Below are 24899 nucleotides of genomic sequence, written 5' to 3'. Positions count from 1 at the left end.
AGGGCAAAGGGGAGGGAGGAGAAGAGAGGGGGCAATGGGGTAGGAATGATGGTGGAATGAGTTCAACATCATTACCCTAAGTCATGTATGAAGACACGAATGGTGTGAAAATACTTTGTGTACAATCAGTGACATGAAAAATTGTATTCTATATGTGTAATATGAAATGAATTATATTCTGCCATGTGTATAACTAATTAAAATAAATGAATAATTTAATTTAAAAAAATTAAAAAGAAGACCTTGGGGGGAGGCCAATGCCTCCTGCTAAGCTGATCTCTGCTGCCTTGAGGAGGAGACAGTGTCCCATGAAGGGTGTTCTTTCCATGATATTTGTCATGGTCCTGTTATTACTAGCACTTTTCTACAACCTGGATTCTTTTTTTTTTTTAATATTTATTTTTTAGTATTTGGAGGACACAACATCTTTGTTTGTACGTGGTGCTGAGGATCGAACCCGGGCCGCACGCATGCCAGGCGAGCGCGCTACCGCTTGAGCCACATCCCCAGCCCCTACAACCTGGATTCTTAAAAAAATTTATAGCATGAAAAAATTTTAAAGGAGGGACACTTGCTATGTATTGTTTGAACCATGAACTATGAATCATGCTTTAATTATTTTACACCATAGATACTTAGGTACTTTAAAACAATATAATAATGTAACATATTCAATTTTAATACATATGCTTACATTCATAATTATATATTTAATGTATCTTTGAAATATACATGGTGTCAAAATTCAATTCCTCTTCTCAAAAATATGTACTGGTTCCCACTAAATGAATAAACTTAAGTTTTTTGTTTGCTTAAAAAATTAGTTATGCCATTTCACTGCAAAGAACAAACAACAAAAACAACAATATAAAATAGAAAAATATTTATTATCTCTCTGGTGTGTATTTATTTTCTAAATGATATATTATAATCTTCTTAGGATGGCATATTGATCTGTTTTCTTCATACTTATTCAGCTTGTTCTCACATCACTCCCCTATCCCCACATTTTATCAGCCTTCAGCAATATTCTTCTGTGTCTTTTAACATGTTCCCTCTACTGAGACATTGCTTCCTGTCTGACTAGTGAACCACTCTTTATCCTTCAAAACATTGTCCTCTTTTCTAGAAAGCCATTTTGAGTGTTCTAGGCACAATGTCTTACCTCTGGGATCCTTACGTATTTTATACAATAACATGTTGCAACTCTTTTGTTTTTATGTCCATGTTCTATACTAGTCTCTGAGCCCTTCAATGACACTGTGGTAGTTTTTCAGCAATAACTATTAGTAGGTGCTCAGTAAGTATTTACAGAATTAATGATTTGGATGTCCCATACACTGAATTGTGATCCCTGAAAATTTAGCTATGTGGCATTGAGGGTGGAAAGAACTTGATAATACCATTTTCATCTGTTGTTTTCTACTCTAATAAAAGAACTGCAAAATTTGAGATTTCAAGGAGATAGATATGATCACTCAGCTTGAATCCAGAGGGGACGATTTATAGGAACCTGCTTCAGTGAATGTGGATCTGCATATATTCTGGGAGCTGTAAAGGACATGCTTTTACCCCTCCTTGACTGGTTCTTGTCAAGAATTCTAGTAGTTCTTCTGCTCTAGGAGTCACTTTTGGGTCAATCAGAGATTATATTCCTGGGGCTGGGGTTGTGGCTCAACTAGTAGAGTGCTCGCCTAGGCACTGGGTTCAATCCTCAGCACCACAAAAAAATAAAATAAAGATATTGTATCCACCTACAACTAAATTTTTTTAAAAAAGAGATCGTATTCCTTTAGAAGGATGAGTGTGATGTTAATGGAAGCATTTCTAGATGTCTACAGAGCTTGAAATTCTGAGAACCATCTGTGAACTAGATTTACCCAATAGGATGAGTAACTCTGTGGTAGAGTGGGGGACTAAAGAAGGCTCAAGAACCTCTAGCCTAAGGACATTGAACAGTGTATGGTCCCTATAGGCCTATAGGGCATGAGCTCTCAGAGACCAGAGTAGTTTGGTAGAGAATGGCTTATAGCTATGCTAGGTCTAAATTCCACAGGCATAGCAAATCTACTTGGTTTCCTTGGCTCTGAGGGACTGACCTTTCAAATGGCTTGTTGCTCTTGGGAGTTACCTCTTCAGGGAAAGCTCAGGAGACTCTGTACTTACCTGAGTAAAAATGCTCAGGATGATCTGGATGAGCATTTGGAAGTCAGGTTGTTTCTATCAGTTTATCCTGCTCCACTAGGCTCCATGCCTTTTACCAGGCATGAGAGAGTAGGTTAGGGAAGAAGTAAGTTGACAGAAAAACTGGGGTTCATTGACCTTTCCTCAGTGGTGATTAGCTGTGAAACCTTCAGGAATCTTGAACTGCCACCCTCAGACTTGGTTTTTCACTATGTTATTCTTTCCCAGAATGCACTTCTAATATCAGCTAGGCCAATGCACTTCCTATTGAACCAAGTTGCTTTATTACTCTGATACCTTGGTGAGCCTAATAGAGACTAGTAGATTAGTAGACTTTGGTTTTATGGAATTAAATTGTTATTTATGGCTCAGAGAGACTAAGAAGAAGCTAAAATGGCAGAAATATCTTTGCATTACAGTATAGCAGTTTGCAAAAGCCCTTACATGCATTAATTAATTGATTGTTCAATCTTCAATCCACCAGTGTCTATCCTTTAGTAGACATTCATATGTTTGTTTTATGAATGAACATGGGGGTTTATTGTACCTCTTTTACAGATTGGGCTACTGAGGACCAAGCAAGTGAATTGAGTTTCTTGAAATTCAAGTCTATATTTTATCAAATGTAGAGCCTTGACATCTGGGTCATTTCAGGTCAACATTTACTGAGTACCTATTAAGTGACATGTACTTGCCTATGCTTAACAATGTATTCCTTGGTTTTGAGAGATTGTAGGCTTTTGGGGGAGTCACACACATAAACACATAATTTCAACAAAATATGCTAAATGATGGTGCAGCCTGCTGCCTATGGATTGAGAACTCTGAAACCATGAGCCCCCAAATAAACTTTTCCTTCTCTACAGTTGTGCTGATCAGGTCATTTAGTCATAGCTTTGAAAAAGATGACTAAAAAGAAATTGGTACCAAGAAGTAGGTTTGCTGATGTGGCTAACTTTACCATGTGGTTCAAAAGCTATTGGAGCTTTTTGGAATTGGTTGGAGAAATTTTGAGATGTGTAGCAGTACAACCTGGAAATGCTTTATATTGTTGTAAGCAAAGTTTAATGGCTGATTCTGGTGGGAGCTCAGAATACCAGAATGACAATAGGACCGTGGCCAGTGAAGACAAGGCTCAAGAGCGTTTAGAAGAAAAGGAGGACACTATTGGTAATTGGACTAGAGGCCATTCATGTTATGTTCTGGCTGAGAAGTTGTCTTCATTTTGTCCATGTCCTGAGACTTTCTGTGAGGCTGATTTGAAAAGCGACAAACTTCTTAATGCAGCAGAAGAAATTTCTAAGCACCATAGCATTCAAGGAGTGGCATAAATATTGCTGGTGGCTTTTAGCCAAATTTATTATGATGTTCTGGAACAGAAAGCAGAGCAGAAAGATTTCAAAAACTTGGACTTGAAAGGCAGGAGTAAAATTGGGGCTAAGGAAGTTGCAGTTGTTAAAGACATTACAAAGAAATGTTAATGACTTTGCCCAGAGACAATAAAAAAAGATGGCTTGAGGGCATCTCAGGAATTGGTAAGATCATATCCATATCAGACTCGAGGAAGTAAAAGTAAAGATTCTTTTGAGAAGAGACCAGTGGGATACCCTTCTTGCACAAGGGGGCCTAGGAAGTTTTGTCAACATGCCTAGCTACCCAGACACTTAGAGGCTTCCATACCCAGGGTCCCTGGAGTCCTGGCTATAGCTCCAGATGGCGGCCAATCTTGGCATCATGCTGGTTCTGCAGGAATGCAAGATACTGGAATTAGGCATCATGGAGGCTTCCACCAAGATTTCAAAGGAAGGCCAGGGACACCAGGAAAAGTGTAGCAGGATCAGAGTCCCTGTGGGCACCCACTGAGAGGATGATGCATGGAGATGTGAGGAGGAAGCTGAAGCTGAGTTGGAGACCCCAAAGATTAAGAAATGCTAGTACTGTGGAAAGTCTGCTGAGGAAGGCTGCAGAAATTGAGCTGAGACAAGGCAACAAAAAGTCCATTTGTGCTGCAACCAACAAGACCACAGGGGCAGAGCTACACAAACCCTTTGGACAGAACATCATCATGCCATGTGCCCCAGATGCGGGAAGTGGAGCTACAGGACTTGTTTGCCCAGCTGGATTTCAGTCTTACATTGGTTCTATCCCTTATTTCTATACCCTATTTTTTGAGTGGAAATGTTTACTCTGTACCATTATATATTGGATACTTATAATCACTTTTGATTTTTATAAGCTCTGACAACTTGAGCTTGCCCTAAGTCTCAGAGAAGTCTTTGAACTTAAACTTTTGGGCAATCTTGAACTGTTGAGATTATGGGGACTCTTGGAAATGGACAAAATGTATTTAGCATTGTGAGATGAGTGTGAGCTTTTGGGGGCCAGGGACAGAATGTTATGGATGTGAGTTATCCCCCAAAGCTCACATGTAAGACAATGCAAAAAGATTCAGAGAGGAAATGATTGGGTTTTGAGAGTCTTAACACAATCAGCGAATCAATCACCTGATGGGATTAATTAAGTAGTAACTGAAGGCAGGTAGGGTATGGCTGGAGGAGGTGGAGTATTGGCGGTATGGCTTTTGGGTATATATTTTGTATCTGGAGGGTGGAGTCAGTCTTTCTCTCTCTCTCTCTCTCTCTCTCTCTCTCTCTCTCTCTCTCTCTCTCTCTCTCTCCCCCTCCCTCCCTCCCCTCCCTCTCCCTCTCCCTCTCCCTCCCTTCCTCCCTCCCTCCTTCCCTCTCCCTCTCCATTTTTTTCCCTCCCTCCCTCTTTCTCCCTGTCTCTCCCTGCTGCCTGATCTTCATGTGAGCTGCTTCCCTCCAGCACACTCTTCTGCCATGATGTTCAGCCTCACCTCCAGCCCCGAGGAATGGAGCCTGCTGTTGATGGATTGAGACCTCTGAAACCGTGAGCCCAAATAAATTTTCCTTCTCTATGATTGTTCGTGTCAAGTCTTTTAATCCCAGCAATGAAAAGGCTGAATAAAATATATGGCAGGTTAAAGAACTCTATACAGTGATATGGGATCACAGAGGAGGGGTGCCTGATGTAGTCTAATGAGGTCACAAATGACTTCCTGAAGAAATAACAACTCAGTTAAGTTTTGAAGTTTCAGTGAAGGTTGGTCATGGGTAGAGAAAATATTCTAGGCTAAGAGGTCAGCATTAGTGGAGGAACAGAAGTGTGAATCAACATGGTATATTTCTAGAATTGCTAAAGCATTATTTGCCAAGGTGAAAATATCATGAATGATGACTGGAGACAATTCAGATCACTGAGGATATAAACTTTGCCTTATATATCCTTAGTTCCAGAACATTACTGAATCATTCAAATCACACAAGGACCTTCAACATTTTCTTAATCAGCTAAGCCTGATAATCACATCTGGAGGCAATAGGAAGCCATTGGAAGATTGATAACAAAGGTTGGAAATAGGTTGCCATATTGGATTATTCTGATGGTAATCTACATAGAGGTGGGTATGTTTGAGAGGAATGCTACTGAAGGTAGAGAAACCATTTAGGAAGTTGTTCAATATATCTTGAGATGCAGTTAGACTAAATAAGGCAATAAATCAGTGAGGATGGAAAGTAAGAGGTGGATGCAAAGATATTGCAAAGCAATGAAATCCTTATGATGCTGTGGGTAAGGTCAGTAAATGAGATAAGTGTCTACAATAATTCTCAAGGTTTCTGGTATGGCTACCTGAATAGAGGGTAGTACTTCTAACCAAGATCAGGATAATGGCAAACAAGAGATAAATTATCTTGGAGCCTTCAGAATTTAAGGTGTTGTGGGACATACAGGTGGGACAGTGCCTCTTTTCTTTCAGAAGTCTAGAAAGTGTGTGGGCTGGAAACACAGGTGTGAGTTCCTCTGTATGGCAGTTTAAACCCACAGAATAACAGAGATCTCTCAGGTAGGGTAAGTAGAGAAAGAAACTTCAGTTATTTTACCCTTTTCCACCTTCAAGGACTGTTCTCCAGGAGAAGAAGCAACATTTTTTCTTCCTCCTTCCTCCCTCCCTCCCTTCCCCCCCCTCTGAGGCAAGGTGGGGTAGTGAAAATAGCATAAAAGGTAGAGTTAGAGAACTTGGCTCCAGCTTTACCCTTGCCTCTTACTACTAACCAACTCTAAGCAGTTTCTGTGCCTCTCTCAGCCTCTGTGTTTTTATCCATAAAGCAAACATAGCAAAAATAACTGCTTCATAGGATTAGTGAGATGGTCCAATGAGAACATGTATGTGAAAAGTGCCACATAAATAACCATAGAAACACTGTAGGTTTTTTCCTCAAGAAACTTGGACCAATCTGTAAGAATTACAGGGAGACAGAATTTGGCCCAATGAAGAAAAGACTATCAAAAAAAAAAAAAAAAAAAAAAAAGAAAAGACTATCTAATGCTTGGTTGTTGGATGATCAGGAAGAGGATTTAGATATGGGATGATCTGAGGCTCTGCAGGTCTCTAACCAGAAGCTGGGTTACTGGGGGTTTTCTGCTAGGGGTTGGTTCACACTGCATGACCTCCAAGCTCCCATTCATGGCTCAGATAGCATTTGAGTTACTAGGATACTTCTTTACCCATTTTCTGAAATTGTTTACTTCAATAAGATTTTTATTAATTGTAGAAGTAATAGAGATACATGTAGTTTTTCTTTTAAATTTCTTAAAACACTGGACATTTTAGTTCCTAATTAGAGAGTTGATTTTTAAACCCACAATAATGGGGCAAATGCTTCAAGTCTTACTACATCAAGTATTTATAGACATTTTCTAAAGGCTCTTAAATGAAGATGCAGTGGATGTGCAAATGGGAGAGTCTGTGGAATGCAGTTAGGCCTCTAACAGACAAATGGAAGAGATGGTCATTCTGTTGTTATAACAATGCTGAATTATAGATTATTTTAAAATAATCATTTTTATTATTTTAAGCAGAAATGATATTATAAGCAGCTAACAAAATATTGCCAAGCAGAGATTTTGATTGATGTTTCAAATGAGTAGGAGAATACCATTTGAAATCAGCACTCTAATTATTTATATGCAAATGAATGTTAGCTTGGAAAGTTTGTTCTCTGAACTGGGTTAAACATCCCCTAGGAGCTCATGTTTATACTCTTAATTTACTCAAAAAAATATTGTTGCTGTTGTTTTAACAGACTGAAGAAAAGTAAAATTCGCCAGCCCATGATTGAATTATCACAAATTTTAAAATGGTATGGATTGAATTATATTTTTCTCTATTTATTTAAATGCCAGTTATTGTCTATACTCCTTTGCTAAATGAGGCTGAATTTTCTTACTTCTCTATTCAGAGATTATTTCTCTAAATGAAATATCTCCACTCATGTCATTGATGAGGAATTATCTTTAAGATTATTGAGGTGACTTATTGGCTCTTTTTAAAAATCATAACAATTTCCCCTATTAATAGTAATTTCATTCCTTGAAAATATTCTACTGGGGAAAATTTACTGTAAACAATATAGAGGTGAACAATTTTGAAAAGGTAAGATAAGAAAATGCATTTCATTCCTGATTTTGGGTGGAACCTAATTTCATTTTTCTGATGATTTAGTAGGCCCTTCAAGACCTTTGCAAGACCTGTTCAATATTTGATTATCTTTTCCCACTGAACTGTATCTCTGACAAGGAGTAGTTGATAGAAACTTCTAGTTGATATTTTTCTTTTAATACACTCTACTCTCATGTATATGTTTTTATTTTTTAAATTTTATTTATTTATTAGGTGTAGATGGACACAACACCTTTATTTATTTTAGAGAGAGAGAGAGAATTTTAATATTTATTTTTTAGTTTTTTGGCGATACAACATCTTTGTTTGTATGTGGTGCTGAGGATCGAACCCGGGCCGCACGCATGCCAGGCAAGCGTGCTACCGCTTGAGCCACATTCCCAGCCCTCTAGTTGATATTTTGAAAGAGTAAAAATGTCAGCCTGCTCTTACTTCCCCCACCTCACTTGTTATCCCTGGTCCTTATCCACAGGAACTGATGTACCAAGAGAGAGGGGATATTCTGGCTGCAGCCTGGATTTTGAATCCTGGAATTATTGAGCAAAGTGGGGCAGAAGTAGCATGGAAGATTCAAGGACAGGAACTATTGAGAGAAAAAGTTGGGAGGGAGTAAGAAAGAGCAAGAATCTATGAAGAAACCAAAGGGAGAAGCTTAGGAGTGTTATATCTTGACCCAAATCACAGGAAATTGTGTCAGGGTTAGGGATAACAGATACAAGGAACAATGGGGCATAGTTCAAGTTTAAGGCTACCCAACCCTGCTTAGATCATGAAATACAACCTCTTTCTGGGCTTCTCAGTGTCTCTGTTAATGCAGCAAGTGGCTAAGCTTTGATCTGGCCCACAGGGAGGTTGAGAAACTCAGTCTGTCCCATAAAAGCCTTGAAGTGTTTGTTAACTTATAACCTCACACATCTTCTTATATTAGCAAATTACTCTATAAAACTCATTGCCTGGACGTTTTCTAGCAGCATGATTCTTGGGGTGATAGAGTATGCTAGAAAAGAGCCCTGCCTGGGAGTGGGGTGAGTAAGAAGCTTGGGTGTTAGTAAGTGCCCTGCCACATATTGGCATTGAAATATTAGAACCTCCATTTCTTTACATATAAGATATCCTAGAGGCACCAATATATAGTACACTCATCAGTTGTGAGTTCTAAGCATAAAAATAATTCTGTGACCTTGGATATTTGATTTGTTTATCCTGAGACAAATAAATATACCCTAAGCAATATATTTGAGTGGAACCTAAAAGAACTCTGAGAGTCAAAATCAAATATAAATAGTCAAATCCTTTCCCTAGCTTGTTTATCAGAGCCAAGGGTGTTGGAGATGCTCAAATTTTTAGCATTTGAGGAAATGGCAGGAAGCAAACTGAACAGGTTTGAACAGTTGTGCTCCTGAGCCTCTGCAGATGTGATAGCTTGCACGCTGGTATTAGACCAGAGGTTTGCTATGTTCCTGGGACTCTGATGAAGCAGATAGACCCCTTGTGATGCATGCACCACCAACAAGCAGGAAACCTTTTGTCTTTTGCCAAAATCACATATGGCTCATTTGCTGAGGGCTCCAATAAGATTAAGTACCTCTTCTGAACAGCCCATCCTGTTGGTTCTGTCAATGTGGGACAAAAGACATAAGGGCTTCAATTGGACTTTAAAATGTTCATTTTAAAAAAGCTTTTAATTATAAACATATAACCTTAATATAAAAATTACTATAAGTAGGCTACTCATTTCTAAATAGTTTAATAAACAAGAAACTAAAAAAAAAATAGCTGATAAGGGCTGGTGAGTTCATTTGCATGGTGTCCAACACTCAAGTTGTAATACTACAACACTACAGTTTTCAGCCAAGTTACAAGCACAACAAATTAACACAATTTGTTAATTTCCTTTTTAATTGCACTACAAACAGTAGTACTTCTGTCTTTTGGCTTCTTGACACCAGGATTCATCTTAAAAGCAGAAAGACTATAATATAGCTCAATTTATGTCTATAACAAATAAAGCTTGTTTTAATTTTCCTCACCCAGTTAGCCAAGATTTGGACATTAATTATTCAACTGATACAACTTAAACATCTCAGTTAAAATACATACTGCTGGTCAGAAATTGTTCAACTCCTAGCACACATTTGTTTGCCTATAAGGGATAAATACTTAGAACTGTTAATGGGTAAACTTGATCTTTCCATGCAGTGAAATCAAAAGAACTCATGGTGAACATACAAAGGATGGGGGACTAATTATTACTGAGATGCAGGTAAGTGTTTCTTAGGCATTTTAGCTATCATGCTGTGGAATAATTGTGAACCCACCAGGAAGGAATTGCAAAACACAACCTACTTATCCTTTCCCCAATGGCTATATAGATTTTTTTTCTATCCTGCAGTTTGTGCTAACTCTCTATTTAATCATTAGACAAAATGTTATTTTAAGTATTGCTTCCTCAATAACAGTGTTGCTGAAACCCTATAGATTGGTGATTTTGCCCAGAGTGAGGCTTCAATATGCTAGCATTATTTGAGGTAATCAGAATTTTAGTAATGGAATACAGAGCTCTAGCAATTTTATTTAAAGTTTTGCTTAAGTTAATATTACATCTGACTAATGTAACCATCTGTATCCAGCCCAATCAGTGACAACATAAAATTGTTAAACACCATTTCACAGGCATCGAGTGCTTTGACTTTGGTATAATTGTATTATCATGCCTTATTGTAGTACTTTATTACTATCATTTAAATATAAGCAACTGTAGCAGCAAATATTCTAGGCATATCACAGAAATCAAGGTAGTGTGTTTTCCAGCTTTGTGAAGAAATTCTTCCTGCTTATAAGGCCTTACATGGTATGTTCCCTTGTTCAGGAATGTCCTTCAAATATGGGCTTACAAGCCTTTTCATAGATAAGTATAAGTAAAGGAAAGGGGACAGGGGTTGGGAGGAGGAGAGGGAAAAGGGAAGTGCTGGGAATTAAATTAGAGTAAATTATATGTCATGCTTTTAAAATTATGTCAAAATGAGCCCCAATATTATGTATAGCTAAAAAGAACTAATACAAAAAATAAAGTCAAATATGCACTAAAATAAATAAATAAATAAATAAAGGTGAAAAGCCTTTTCATAGAAGTTCCCCTTTCAGCCTCTAGCATAACCAAATATTTGCTGAACATTTCTACCTGGTAACCCTCCAGACATTTCACAGTTGACATTCCAATTTAAAACATATCCTCTTACCTCTCAAGTAATTTTTTCCTCCTCAGAGTCATAGTTTGGATAATGACACCATCATGCTTGCTATCACCCAACTAAGAGACTTGGCATTCAATCTCCCCTTCCCTTCTACTGGAATTCAACATAAGGTTTTGACAATGTGTCCTGAATGTCTCTTGGATTTGTCCTTTCCTTTCTGTCTCCATGGACATGGCCTTGGGTCAGCTACTCATAATCTCTTATCTAGACTACTGTGAGTACTTCCTCCTCTTCTCTGCCTCCCTGAACTTATTCTCTAAAGACCACTTGCCTCCCCTTAAACAAGAAAATATTATTCTCTTTCCCTTGGACCAGAAGTCAGTAAGGGCTGGCATTGTGCAGAAGTAGCTGGAACCTTACTGAGTAAGAGATATTCAAAGATTGCAGGCTTATGATTTCTTCAAGATTTATTTCCTTTTTGTTTTTCTGCAGTGATTCCAACAGAATAAGTTATTAAGATGCTTTGAGCTTCTGAACGAAAGCACAGAATCATGCCAGCAGGAACAACATAAAGGTTTCCTTTCTTTATTTTCCTCTAGCATCTATCTGTGATGGATGATGTGACCATGAATCTTCACTTAAATATGGAATCCTAAAATATCATAAAAATCCCAGAGCGTCAAAGCTGGACAAAGGCTGTCTGGATATTATGTCTGGGGCTGAGAGAAGGGAAGGGCTTTATTTAACATCAGAGTGAGTTAGCTACAGAATTAGGACTCGGACCCTGTTCTTTGTACTCCTTAATTTATCATGGGGCTTCATTTGGATGTATTGTCAAAACATTTGGCAGCTCTGTGACCCACTCCCCATGTCACTGTGGCATGACTTACTTCCCTCATCAGATCAGTTTTTGCTTCTCTTGTGTCTGAGTGCTAATCAGAGAGATTAGGGAAAAGTCTGACCTTAATAAAGCAATATATGCTCAAGTGGTGATTTTTCAAATGAGGCACCTAGAAGCACCAGGGATTTCTTGGAATCGCCTTGGGGACCTCTTGTATGTATTTTCAAGCTCCAGTACCACCAAATTGCATCCCTTCTCTTCAACCTCCTAGCTCTGTCCCATTGGGATTCTAAGTGACTAGGATCCTGAGCTGCCAACTTTATTTCAACCAGACAACCATGATTTTATGTTCTATGTGGGCTTGTACTATCACTGGATTTAAAAAAGTGATTACATGAGATAAAAGTTTTGAAAACTATTGTGCCTCAAGAATGAATTTTATGGTTGGTTACCTAGATGAATATTCCAATTAAACAATATTTTTTGGTTTTTTGTTTTTTACCTTTTCCTTACAATAATAAAAAGACTGGAGAAATCCAGGTTTGGTAATTAGACTATATAGAATGTCTGTGACTAGCCTAAGGCTGGAGTTTTATGGATTTTTGTCTATGTATTAGTATGGGTAGGCCAGGTCCACATAAAGGGTCCTACACTCACATGCAGATCAGGAAGTACAAGAGATGGCTTGATGGAAGGTGTATCGTCATTAAGAATCTAGATCTTCTTTCCAGCCTACTTGAATTTTAAATCTTCAGTCTTTGATGCTGACAGATGCTAAACAAGATGGAATGTATTTCTGAGGTCCAGACTTTGTTGCAGATAGTATACAGCATGTGACAGTCCATAGAAAGGAACAATCAATATTCAAAATTGATGATATATAGCATTGTAAAGAGTTTGAGGGGGGGTGTAATCTTCTAGTTTCAGGTATAAAGGGTGATGATGGGTGAGAGGAAGGGGTTAGAAACAGGAACAAATGATTATACTCCACTTGATTGTTTTCCTTTGTTGCCCACTGCTGGTTGGCATACCTCTGATACTCCTCCTTGGCAAGAAGAAAGGCCATTCCTAACTTTGGTGGCCTGGGTCAAGGGTGCAAAATACAAGCTCACTACAAATTGCATCCCTTCTCTTCAACCTCTTAGCTCTGTCCCTTACCCTAAGGGCTCGAAGACACTAGTCTTGTTTCTAAAAATGTAGACCTGGGCCCAGAAAATCCAGCATTACCTGTGAGCATGTTAGAACTGCAGACTCTGAAACACACCTCTAGGTCTGCTGAATCAGGACTTGGATTCTAACATTATGCTAGGTAATTCATATGCTTTTTAAATTATCAGAAGCACCACCATAGCCCACATATTCAAGCTCCAGTACCATCAGCTGGAAGAGCAGTAGCTGCCCTGTGGCCATCCCTTTGTTACTCCTTAGGGTAAGATGGTTAGTCCATCCTTAGTAAGGCAGAAATAGAGAAGAGGATCACACAGTCTGAATGCAGAATTGGGGCACATGAGCAGGGAATTTCAAGTCCTAGGTATTCTGAGAATAAACCAGAAGAGGGGAGTATGGATTTTGCTCAGTGATTTTCCTTGATCCTGTGAACTCCTTGCTTGTTGAGAAGCCTTATGGCTGAAGCAGGGCCAGAGCAAGCCCTATAAACTGTGAGGCTTAAGACATGGATTTGGATGTTGTGGTCTATGAGTGACACTCTTAAAAAGTATCCTAAATGTCCATGGGGCTGGGGGGTTTGTTGGGAGTTGTTCTTAGCTCCTCGAGGTACAGGCTGGCTGCCAGTGCCTTGGTGGCTCTTTGGAATGTGGGGAAGTTGTGGTGGTGGGACAATTACTGCTTTAAGAGGGAATTAAATTTGGATGTTATAGGCAAACTCTTTAGTAACTAGAGAGGAACATTTATTATTGACTTACTTGTAGAAGGTGTACTCTGAAGGCATTTCCTTCAGAAATGGATTAGCCTAGCTATTAGCCTCCATCAGGAAATAGGTAAATGTTGGTGTGGACACTTTGAACAACTTTCTCCAAATCTAGGATACAAGTAGTTTTTCCTTTGTAAATTAAAAGCAGTGCCTGGTGTTGTTGGAGTGGGTGGCTGTTGGAAGGGCAAAGTATGCCATTTTGTGTCCACCACTTACCACCTGGATCATCAATGCCTTGTCTGTGGGACAGAAGCAGGTCTGAAATGATGCCCAATAGATTGTTGTCTCAGCTGTCACATATCAGCTTCTTCACTTTTAAATGTGTCTAACAGTTCTTGTCCTGTGTACCTGGCAAAGGTGTTATATGACTTTGGTGCAATAATGGATATAAGATGCTTTATAGGAGCTGGGGCTGTGGCTCAGTGGTAGAGAGCTTGCCTAGCATGTGTGAAGCACTGGGTTCAATCCTAAGCACCACATAAAAAATAAATAAAATAAAGATATTGTGTCCATCTACAACTGAAAAAATATTTAAAAAGAGGCTTTATTACTTAAATCAATGACAGCCTAGATAAAAATTAATAAACTTTCTTATGTTTTAAAAAAAGATGCTTTACAACCTGTCAAGTGAGACCCACATGAGGAAATGATGATCATTCTACCATTTGTTGTCTTTATTTTGTGAGTATACCTTCTTCTGTGCTTTAGTTTTACATTTAGGTTGTCCTCTCCTCAGCATTGCAGCTTTTGGGTCTCAGCAAAACCCAAGATTCTGTGTAAAGCCATCCCTTCCCCACTGTCTGACACCTTCCAGCCCCTCCCATGCAGATACACTGCTGTGATTCTCGTTTTTGAGTTCCACAGGCAAGGGGAGGATGTGGGATTTTATATTGGGAAACATTTCTAAAGAGACAAATAATCGCCTCTGGAAAGAAACTTCCTTTCTGTTCCAAAAATTCGTATTTGCTGGTTTAAATTGATGTGACTTTATTTTTTGGCTACAATTCTACAGTGTTCCACTGAGCAGTAATTATTCCTTTGGTGTTACAGGAGTTTACTGAGAGAAAGGAAGTAAATCTAAGAGAGTGAATCCATCTGGTACATATGTTGAGGCTCTCTCTGAGGCCACTGACACTGAAATATTAATGCTAGATTCTTATCTGCTGGTATCATTGAGATATTGATATTGAGCTAGTGCCATGGGTTGCTGAACCAAAGGCTGAATTCCATTTCCTTACATGGCACTGGATGCCCCACACAATGGATTGATGACCTTCTAGGCAAAACACAATGGTTAGATCCTATATTTCAGTCTTGCCACTTAATTGTTAGACCCTTACCGATCAAATGTATATAATAGAGGTCAGCAGCTGAAAGATCCAGTACCTCCTTGTACCTGAAGTATCAGGAACTAAGCTGGTAGGACAGAAGTTCACCACTCCATCCAGTAGGTGACTAATTCTATGTCTGAGACTTCAGGTATTAAGTACCCCTGAAGAGCCTCTCAGGGAAGCTCACTAATTTGTAACCTTCCTTTTTACATTATGATGAAGACAGGATGTGCTCTAGGACCCTACTGATAACTACCCTATTTGGTTGGGGCTCTGGCATCCAGCCTAGCATTTACTAGGCCTTTCCCTGGGTTGTGAACTTTGTCTATATCACTGCCACCTAGCTTTCAATCCAACTAAAATCTTTTGGAAACAGTGCTGCCACCTGCCTTATAATTAGTATTACCACTGCACCAGGTCTTAACCTTGTTACCTGAAATAACTTGTATTTGTCATGGTTTTTTGATCTTTGATATTTGGATGCTCTATCAGCCCCTTTAGGAACAACTCTGAAGGTATTGGATTTCTGACTCTGCTTTGAGATGTGCTCATTCTCCTTTAATTGCTTTCCTGGCATTGAAGTCTTGAGAGTCCCCATTATTACTATACAAATTTGCCTGCAAAGTACAGAAAATTACCTACTTTATGCTGTAGTCCAGTTACACAGTCATGATAACCTGTGGATATTTCACTGTTCACTTGTGGTTGAACTCAAGAGTTCCTGCCTCACTTCTATAGAAAGTATTAACCAAAGAGGCCACAAGGGATTTGCCAGTCTCCTATGAAATAAATACTATGAGATACCAAACAGTTTACTGTCCAGATTTATTAGCAAAATCTGACTGCTTTTAGCTTTTAGGCATTTTTTTTTCTTTTTCCTCTGTAGTCCAGTATAAAAGAGACTCTCCAGGGAAAATTGTCATTAGGAGGAATTCAGAGCTGCCGTATGTCATTGGTACATGGCAAAGGAGAAGCCACCAAAGGATTACTATAATTTTCAAAAAAAAAAAAGCTATTAGAGTAGGTCATTGATTATTTTCTAAATAACTTCTACCTTTCTCACAGGATATTGTGATCACTAAAGGGATACTGTCATATATCTTTTAAAAAATAGTTTTCTCCTTTTTGTTTTGTTAATATTCAATTTGCCCAGATTACTCTTAATTTTTTTTCCATATTTTATTGGTACATTATAATTGTACATAATTTTGGGATTTGTTGTCAAATATTTCTACATGCACATAATGTAACAATATAATTTGGCCAATATTATTCCCTAGTATTTCCCCTTTCCCTTACCTACTCCTTCCCCTTGATCCCTTTCCTGTACTTTACCGATCTTTTGATTTTCATGAAAGCCCTCCATCAACTTTCTTCCCCACCACCAGGTCTCTCTTTAGAGAGCGAAAGTGATATTTCTTTCCTTACCTCTAAGATTCATCCTTGTCCTTCTGGCAAAGGGATTTGAACGGCTACAGCTGCTGCCAGCTGGAAGCTAGGTTTATTTCAAAGTCTTTGGGTAGGCCAGACAAATCCAAGTATACACATCATCAATGCCCATTACCAACTTGTTGTCCCTCCCTCCTATACTTCTTATTCTACCCCTACAGCCCACTGCTTTCTATATAGGAGTGGAGGTGTTATTTTTTCTTTCTGAACTCCAGGAGTGTTTAAAGGGATGTCAGAAGACTTTTTGATGCCATTTAAAGTAGAGCAACATTTAATCTATTAACCAGTCCTCCATATATAGATTACCCACAGCATACCTAATTTTAAAATTCTTAATGGTATCCATTTTGTTTAAGCCCTCAAACCAATTAATGGGGGGGAGGAGTAATATAACATTACTGCCTTATGAGTGTAGTAATTGATTGTTTAGTAGGCTCCAGCACCATCCTTTAGTGGAGCTTCACTCCACTTGTGTTAATGGATAAAGGTATTTTTCATTTTCTCTTACTCTGTATTCATTTCAACACAGTGACTCATTAATTAAGAACAATTGGCTATGTTCTCTTGCCACATTTCTAATTTTTCAATGCTCATCTGAGAAACAGAATCCTATCTAGAGTAAAGCAATTTGCTTCAGGCTCAGAACACATGGAATGCCTAGAACCATACAATGTAATTTTGCTTCAGAGATGGAAAACTTCCATGGGCTCTTGAAGACTTCTGAACACGTAAAAGAAATGTTTTGAGAAGTGAGGTTTCTTCCTTTTTTAAGGATGGGATGTAAGATCATCTCAGTCTAATTCTTTGCTTTTTTTCGTTTTTTTAGCTCATAGTAGGGAATGTAATCCTTGGCATTGGCCATTTGAAGCATCATGTGGAGTGGCATTCTTCAATTGGTGCGTTTGTTACTTTAGAAATCAGAAAATGTTTTAGTGGCTATGAAAATTTATTCAGTATATATTTATTAAGTACCTCATATGAGCTAGGTGCTTTGCTGGATGCTAGGGGAGGCACAAATGAGACAGACACATTCCCAGCTCTTGGGTTGTCTCACAGTATATTGGGAGAGATACTGTTATGATTTGGATCTGGAATGTCCCCCCATAGTTCATGTGTTGAAGACTTAGTCCCCAGCTGATGGTACTATTGGGAGGTGGTTGAAACTTTAAAAATTGGAGCTTAGTTGGAGGAATTAGGTCATAGGAGCATAACTTTGAAGGGTATATGGGGACCTACTTCTTCTTTCTTCTTTGCTTCCCTGATACCATGAAATGACCAACTTTTCTTTACTATATACTTCCATCATGCTGGACTGACTCACTCTAGGCCCAAAGCCACTAGGCTAAACTATCATGGACTGAAACCTCTGAAAAAAAAATGAACAGAATAAACCTTTCTTATAGAAAGTTGACTAATACACACACAGAGAGAGATTAATAACTACCTCTTTGCAAGGAGCTAGATTAAAAAACTCCAGGTCAAGGCATTTGCATGAGCAATGGTTGAGAACAGGTAAATACATGGTTTATTCAAATGATTACAAGTAATGAGATAATGTGGATATTGTCAGGAAGTGATCAGATGCAGAACTGGAAAGTAGATTCAGGCCAGATTTTGAAGAGTTGGGGCAGAAGAGAAAGTTTCTGAAGCTAAAACAGTGATCCTTAGCCTTAGAGATGGTGTGAGTCAGAAATAAGAGTATTCAGCATGGATTGAGGCCAGAGGTCTGAATTGTTCTGAGATTTATGTAATATATATTCAGCATAGGGAAGGGAGAGATTACCTGGTTTGGAGGAGGATTGGAAAGGAGAGCAGAGCTGGAGAGTTTTACAGCAGCTCCTGTGTCAAAATAATATAATTTGATTTCATTATTCTCTTGAAATATTGTAATATCCCAGAACATACAAAGATCCATTTTCAAGAGTAAATATGAACAACTCAAGTCCAATTTAGATATAAAGGACAAATTTGGTTTATTTTTGTGATTCAGTTTTATTAGCAGAGATGATCAAATGATGATTAAGATCATAAGAGCAGTCAGAGGTCAAGCCATTTAAGAGTATACTGAGCAATGTAGCCAGGAGAGTTTTATTGCAGTATACCTTCATCCTAACATATATATCAATGCCCTCTGGTCCATAGCCACTGTGCTATCCTTGTCCCCAATCCACCATATTCCAAATGGGTGTCATGGTTATAACAGGGCATGAATGGATTGGTATAGTAGTCCATGTGGAAACAAAGTTTTTACTAGAGGTCCTTTCTCCTGGTGGTGTTTCTGTAGTGCTTTTATGATTGACAAAATGGGCTGCACCATGAGTCATCATTCATTTTGTAGCATCTGTATGTGAATCTGCTATGAGATGATTGAGTTCTTCTTAGACTACACTTCCTCATTTGTTATTGTACTACAGGAGATATTACTCTTCTCAAGAAAGACAACACACTTCCTTCCAACCATGAAAAGATAAACTGTTTAAGTAAGAAAAAATTCTGGAATGAGTTATCAATGGACTGTTATCCTATTGTAAACAAGCTACTATTGAAAGATTCTTTTTTGCTCAACCCTTGAACAAATGTGTTTTCTTGGATTTAAGGTGATTTTTTATATTACAGTCTCCAAATCCTTCTCATATACTGGTGCAAAGTATTCAAGATTTCTTTATATAAAAACTCTTCATTCATCCATTCACACTGTGTTTTATCATTGTTCTTTTCAGATTATTGTACTGAAGGTAAAAGTCCCACAAAATAACTAGAGTTAGCCTTTAATCTGGAGGGACATATTTCAAGGGTCTGGTGGTAAAACAAAACAAAATGAAAAAGGCTCTGCTTCTTCATTATGAATCCTGAGCATTTATGAAGAAATTCATATGAAAACCCTGTTGCTACCAATGTCTTGTTCCTAGAATATGCATATATAGAATGGTTTGAATTATTTTTAACAAAGTAGTAGTCTAAATACTGTTTTAATTGAACTTATAAGAACACCAAAAACAATAACAATCAGGTCAGCAGTGCTTTCTCCTAATCCTGTTCTTGTGGAGTAACTGCTTTTTAACTGTTTTTTTTAAAGGATCCAATCTTAGCTATTTTAAACCAGTTATCCCTTTTCACTTAGCTCTTCTCTGAAGACATTCAAACTCTGCAACCAACTTTCACTAGCCTAAATCATTAATGATCACAAAGTATTAAGTGATTCTTCACATTAAGTAAATTTGAGAAACACCTCCATAGGCTGATACATTCATTATTTTGTTATTAATGTCATAATCATGCTCAGCAAATATCTAATATAATACAGAGACAGTTGACTATACTTGGTCAGTAGGTATGGTCTTTTTCTTTTCTAATTTTATTTTCTTTTAATTTTTTTGTTTTTTAAATTAAAAGAAATTCCACAATCTTTATAATTTGATAGCAATATTTAGAATACACACCATTGTCTAGAAAACCTTAAAGGTATATTTTTTTTTATTTTACCTGAGTAGATGAAATGACTTTAAATATTGCTTAACAGGCTCAAATGAAAAACACATCATGATTTAGAAGAGGTGGAAATGCTTTTATCATTAATTTTACTTGGTAACCAGAAACTGACATGTAGATGGATTCTTTAAGAAAAAAAATATTTTTTCCCATTCTGTGGGTTCTTTCTTCATGATCCTGATTGTTTCTTTGGGTGTGAAGAAACTTTTTAGTTTGATGCCATCCCATTAATTGATTTTTTAAAATTTTATTACTTGTGCTTTAGGAGTCTTGTTCAGGAAGTCAGTTCCTGTATCAATATGTTGAAGTGTTGGGGCTCCCTTTTCTTCTGGTAGGTGCAGACTTAGAAAATCTTTGCCACCTGCACCTCAGATAGGGTGTTAATTTCCAGGATACACAAAGAACTCTCAAAGAATTCAAAAAGCTTAACACCAAAAAACTGAATAAATGTGCAAAGGAACTGAACAGGTACTTCACAGAAGAAATATGAATGGTCAACAGATATATGAAAAAGGGGTTCAACATCTCTAGTGATTAGAGAAATGCAAATTAAAACTACACTGAAATTCCATCTCATTGCAGTCAGAATGGCAACTATCAAGAATACAAGTAACAATAAATGTTGGTGAGGATGATCAGGAAAAAGGTTCACTCATATAATGCTGATGGGAGTGCAAATTGGAGAAACCATTCTCCAAAGCAGTGTGGAGAATCCTAAAGCAAAAATTAGGAATGGAACCAACATTTGACCCAATTATCCCACTCCTCAGTTTATACTCAAAGGACTTAAAATCAGCATACTACAGTGACACAGCTACATTAACGTTTATAGCAGCTCAATTCACGATAGTTAAGCTGTAGAATCAATCTTGGTGCCCTTCAACAGATGAACGGATAAAGAAAATGTGGTATATATACACAATGGAATATTACTCAGCCATGAAGGAGAATGAAATTAGGGCATTTGCAGGTAAATGCGTGGAACTGGACAACATTACACTACGTGAAATAAGCCAGTCCCAAGAAAAAAAAAAGGCCAAATATTTTCACTGATATGGGGAAACTAAACCACAATAAAGGATTGGGGGACAGGAAGAAGAGAAGTTCAGAAGATTAGACAAAGGGAAAGAAAAGAAAGGGAGGGGAATAGGAATAGGAAAGACAGATTAAATCTAACATAATTTCCCTATATACACATATGAAAATGCCTAAGTGAATCCCACCACTGTGCTTACCCACAAGAGTGGGGTTCTAATTAGAATAAGATATATCCCATGCTTGTATAATTTTATCAAAATAGATTTTGTTGTCATGTATAACTAGGAAGCATCAAAAAAAGAGACAAGAGCAACAAATTTCAAAGCAAAGAGAAGATGAACCCTTCATGTCACAGAAAATATTTGCTTATTCAACTAGATGTTCAACTGATGTTAAATATTAACATATTTAGATATGAGGGTCCCCCAAAAGCTCATGTGAGAGACACTGCAAGAGACAGCGTTAAATATTAACATCAGTGCCTGGAAAACACTTCGATTAACTTTTTTGTAAATTTTATGTTTGTTTCTATTAATGCATTATAGTTATGCACATTAGTTGGATGCATTTTGATATATTCATGCATGCATGGAATATAATTTGTTCCATTTTAATCCTTAGTACTTCCACTTTCCCTCCCCTCTTCCCACTCCTTTTTCCACTTCCTCTACTTTATTCTCCCTACTATTTATTTGTTGTTTTTTAATCAGTGCTTTATAGATACAATAAAGGTGGAATTCACTCTGGTATATTCATATGTGTACATAGAGCAATTTGGTCAATTTTATCCCAAAGTTCCTCACTTTTCCCTTTCCTCCTCCCTCCCCCTTAATACCTCTTCTCTTTCACTAAATTGCCTTTTATATTCATGGGACCTCCCCACTTTTTAAAATTCCTTTATTTATCTGCAGCTTCCACATATGAGATAAAACATTCAACATTTGAATTTCTCAGTCTGGCTTATTTCACTTAGCATGATTTTCTCCAGTTCCAAACGTTTACAAACAAATGCCATAATTTTATTCTTTATGGCTGAGTAAACTTCTATTGTGTATATATAACACATGTCAATTATCAGTTTATCTGTTGATGGGCATATGGACTGGTTCCATAACTTGGCTATTGTGAATTGAGCTGCTGTAAACATCAAGATATATTGTGGTTTAGATATGAGGGTCTCCCAAAAGCTCATGTGAGAGACAGTACAAGAAAGTGTAGAGGTGAAATGATTAGGTTTGAGATCCTTAACTTAATCAGTTAATTGATCCACTTGAGTGGATTAGCTAGGTTGCAATTATGGGCATTAATCCATTTGAAAGGATTAACCAGTAGTAACTGCAGGCAAAGTAGGGTGTGGCTGAAGGAGTTTGAGTCTTTCATTTTTAGGATTTCTCTTTGGTTCACTTTTAAAATCTTTATCTCTGCTGAAATATTCTTTCAATTCCTGTATTTTCTCTTTAAGTTTATTCCTTACATCCTCTTTTAGTTAATTTAACTGTGAACTTTCTAAATTCTTTATCTCACATTTCCTTCATTGTGGTGTTGATGGGATCAGTTGTTTAAGTGTTGTGGGATTTTTGAGATATTTTTTCATGTTATTTGTATTTCTGTGTATGTGTTGGGATAATTGTCTCTTCTTTTATGCAAGGGACTATTTAGTGAGCTTCTCTCAGATGCCTTTGGCTGGGTAAATATCTACATATTGATTGTCCTACTCAACATGTACTCATTGCTATGGCAAGTATCCAGCACCACTTTGAGATAAGATACTAAACCCTATTAACTGAAATCATTTGAGAGCAATGCCATATGCTAATGCACAATAAAAGAAAAGCTTATTGAAAATGTTCTCTAAATTCGTCTACCCAAGTGTAGAATTGAAGTAATGTCTTGAATAGGTTAAGAAATTATTTATTAAAGATAGTAGAATTACTATTAAACTATATGTGGGTTGAAAAGGGGGGAAGAGAAAATTGGATAAAGAAAAAATGAAAGAGAAAAGTGAAAATAATAATATAAAGATAAAAAGAAGAAAATGTGGGAATTTTCTGAAGGAAGCAGGTTTAGAGACAGTACAAGGAGCAAGTATAAACCTGAGGTAGGAGAGCAAAGATAGAATAAATTATTTTTTGGTACTGGGGGATTGAACCCAGGGGCACTTTACCACTGAGCCACATCCCCAGCCATTTTTAATATTTTATTTAGAGACAGGGTCTCCTTGATTTGCTTAGGGCCTCACTAATTTGCTGAGGCTGGCTTTGAACTCACAATCCTCCTGCCTCAGCCTCCCAAGCTGCTGGGATTACAGACATGCGCTACTGGGACCAGCTCTGATTAATATCTTCAATCATTAGAAGAAATATCATCAATTAGGTTGAGGACTTCAATATCAAATAATTGGGGAATATCTATTGATTCAATATGAAAAGTAATGTCTGTAAGATCAAAACTGAGTGTAGAGGTATCAATGGTATTCCACTCTGAGATATTTGAGATGGGGAGGTTTCTTATTGAGTCTTCTTGATTTGGATTTCATTAGGATTGGGGTCTTTTAGGAGATGTCCACTTCTCCTCATTTTACCTCTACGTTTTCCTGGGTGTTTAGTTAGTGATCTCAGCAGCTCACCTCTGACACAATTCTAGGAGGCTCCCTTCAATGTTTGGTGTGTTCAGGTACCTACTTGCTTTCTGATGCATTACAGGAAATTGTCTGTAATTGTTTATGTCTTAGCCACCGTTACAGTTTGTTAGGGGACTCAATCTTATTTGCCCTCCTGAAAAAATGTTTTGTGTATCCAACACTATCAATTTCAGCATGGTTCACCCATGTATATTTCAGTATATGGGGTGTAGTTAGTCTGAGGGATTGTGGTCTGGTTCAAGTGGTGCTGGATGGCCCATGGGAGGTTTGGGGCTCCTCCATCCTCTTAAGTGTGTTGCAGGTTGATGGGTCTCTATCTGTGCACGCTGAGCAGTACTTGGTGTCTGGGGATGCTCCTCTGTAAGCCCCTCTGTTAGGTGTACTGTGTTGCACACATGCAAAATTTTACACTGCTTGGTGTTATCCTCAGGAAATGCATTTTATGGGTCCATGCATCTGAATGAGAATTGAGTTAACTGGCAACTCTGATATTTACAGCTGTGGACTCTCTGATAGGTGCTGGGGCACAGGAGCCTCTTCCCTCATTGCTATGGTTCTCTCACCAGATGGTGATTGTTAGTCAGCCCTGAGGCCCAAGTATGTGTGTTTGGAAGGTATTTCATTTTCTGGTTCTTTCTGTTGGGTGTGGGGACACAGGGCTCAGGGCTGTCACTGATGCTGTGGATCAATGAACATAATGCCCACTCCCCTCCTTTGGGGCCCATTTGTAGTGGTCTTTTCTAAACACTTGGTAACTATTTGCAACTATGAGGCTTGTGAATGTAGACTCTCAGTGGGTGATTTGTGGTACTGAATCCTCCACCATGGATCCAGCAGATCCAGAAGTTTTCCCATCACAATGACAGGAGAAGGATATCAGGTGGCCCATCTTCACCTAGGCTCCTGCAGAGGCTGTAGTAAGTACTGAGGTGGGGTTAGCCCTCCTCAGGGGTGATAATCTCTTGGGTTATCTCCACCCTACTTCCCTTCTTCTAGGCAAGAGAAGGGGGCTTTCCTACTAAACAGATTGCTGAGACAACTGGTTTCAAAGGCATTCCTTTTTTATTTGTTACTATTGGTAAGTGGAGAAAAGCCATATTGGTTTAATATCTTCTAGGGAGGTTGGCTAGCTGTGGATTCTACAAACTGGCTTCCCTGTCTGGCACATTTTTCTGCCAACAATTTGGGTTAAATTGTGCAATCTCCTTCACTGTATTTTCTGCTCCTGTCCTATTTTAATTTGGTCTGCATTTCTTTCCA

The 24899-nt window shown here is 38.0% G+C and overlaps 1 protein-coding gene across 5 annotated transcripts in view; it reads left to right on the top strand.

Annotated features, from left to right (window-relative positions):
* LOC124098694 (uncharacterized) overlaps positions 1-13099 on the top strand; it is a 50497-nt gene extending 37398 nt beyond the window's left edge. For 4 of the 5 annotated variants that reach the window (XR_009227799.1, XR_009227798.1, XR_009227797.1 and 1 more), the window contains 3 exons: positions 5011-5094; positions 7350-7406; positions 9926-13099. The gene's annotated coding sequence lies outside the window, so the exon portion shown is untranslated. Of the gene's footprint in view, positions 1-407; positions 4777-5010; positions 5095-7349; positions 7407-9925 lie in introns of those variants that run through there. The other variant, XR_009227795.1, reaches the window with a different exon arrangement.
* Positions 13100-24899: the final 11800 nt, after the last annotated feature.

The sequence above is a fragment of the Marmota monax genome, unplaced genomic scaffold (assembly GCF_021218885.2).
Source record: "Marmota monax isolate L192 unplaced genomic scaffold, Marmota_monax_Labrador192_F-V1.1 WCK01_AAM20220418_F8-fsc00142, whole genome shotgun sequence".
NCBI lineage: Eukaryota > Metazoa > Chordata > Mammalia > Rodentia > Sciuridae > Marmota > Marmota monax.
This window is presented reverse-complemented; position numbering and strand designations above follow the sequence as displayed.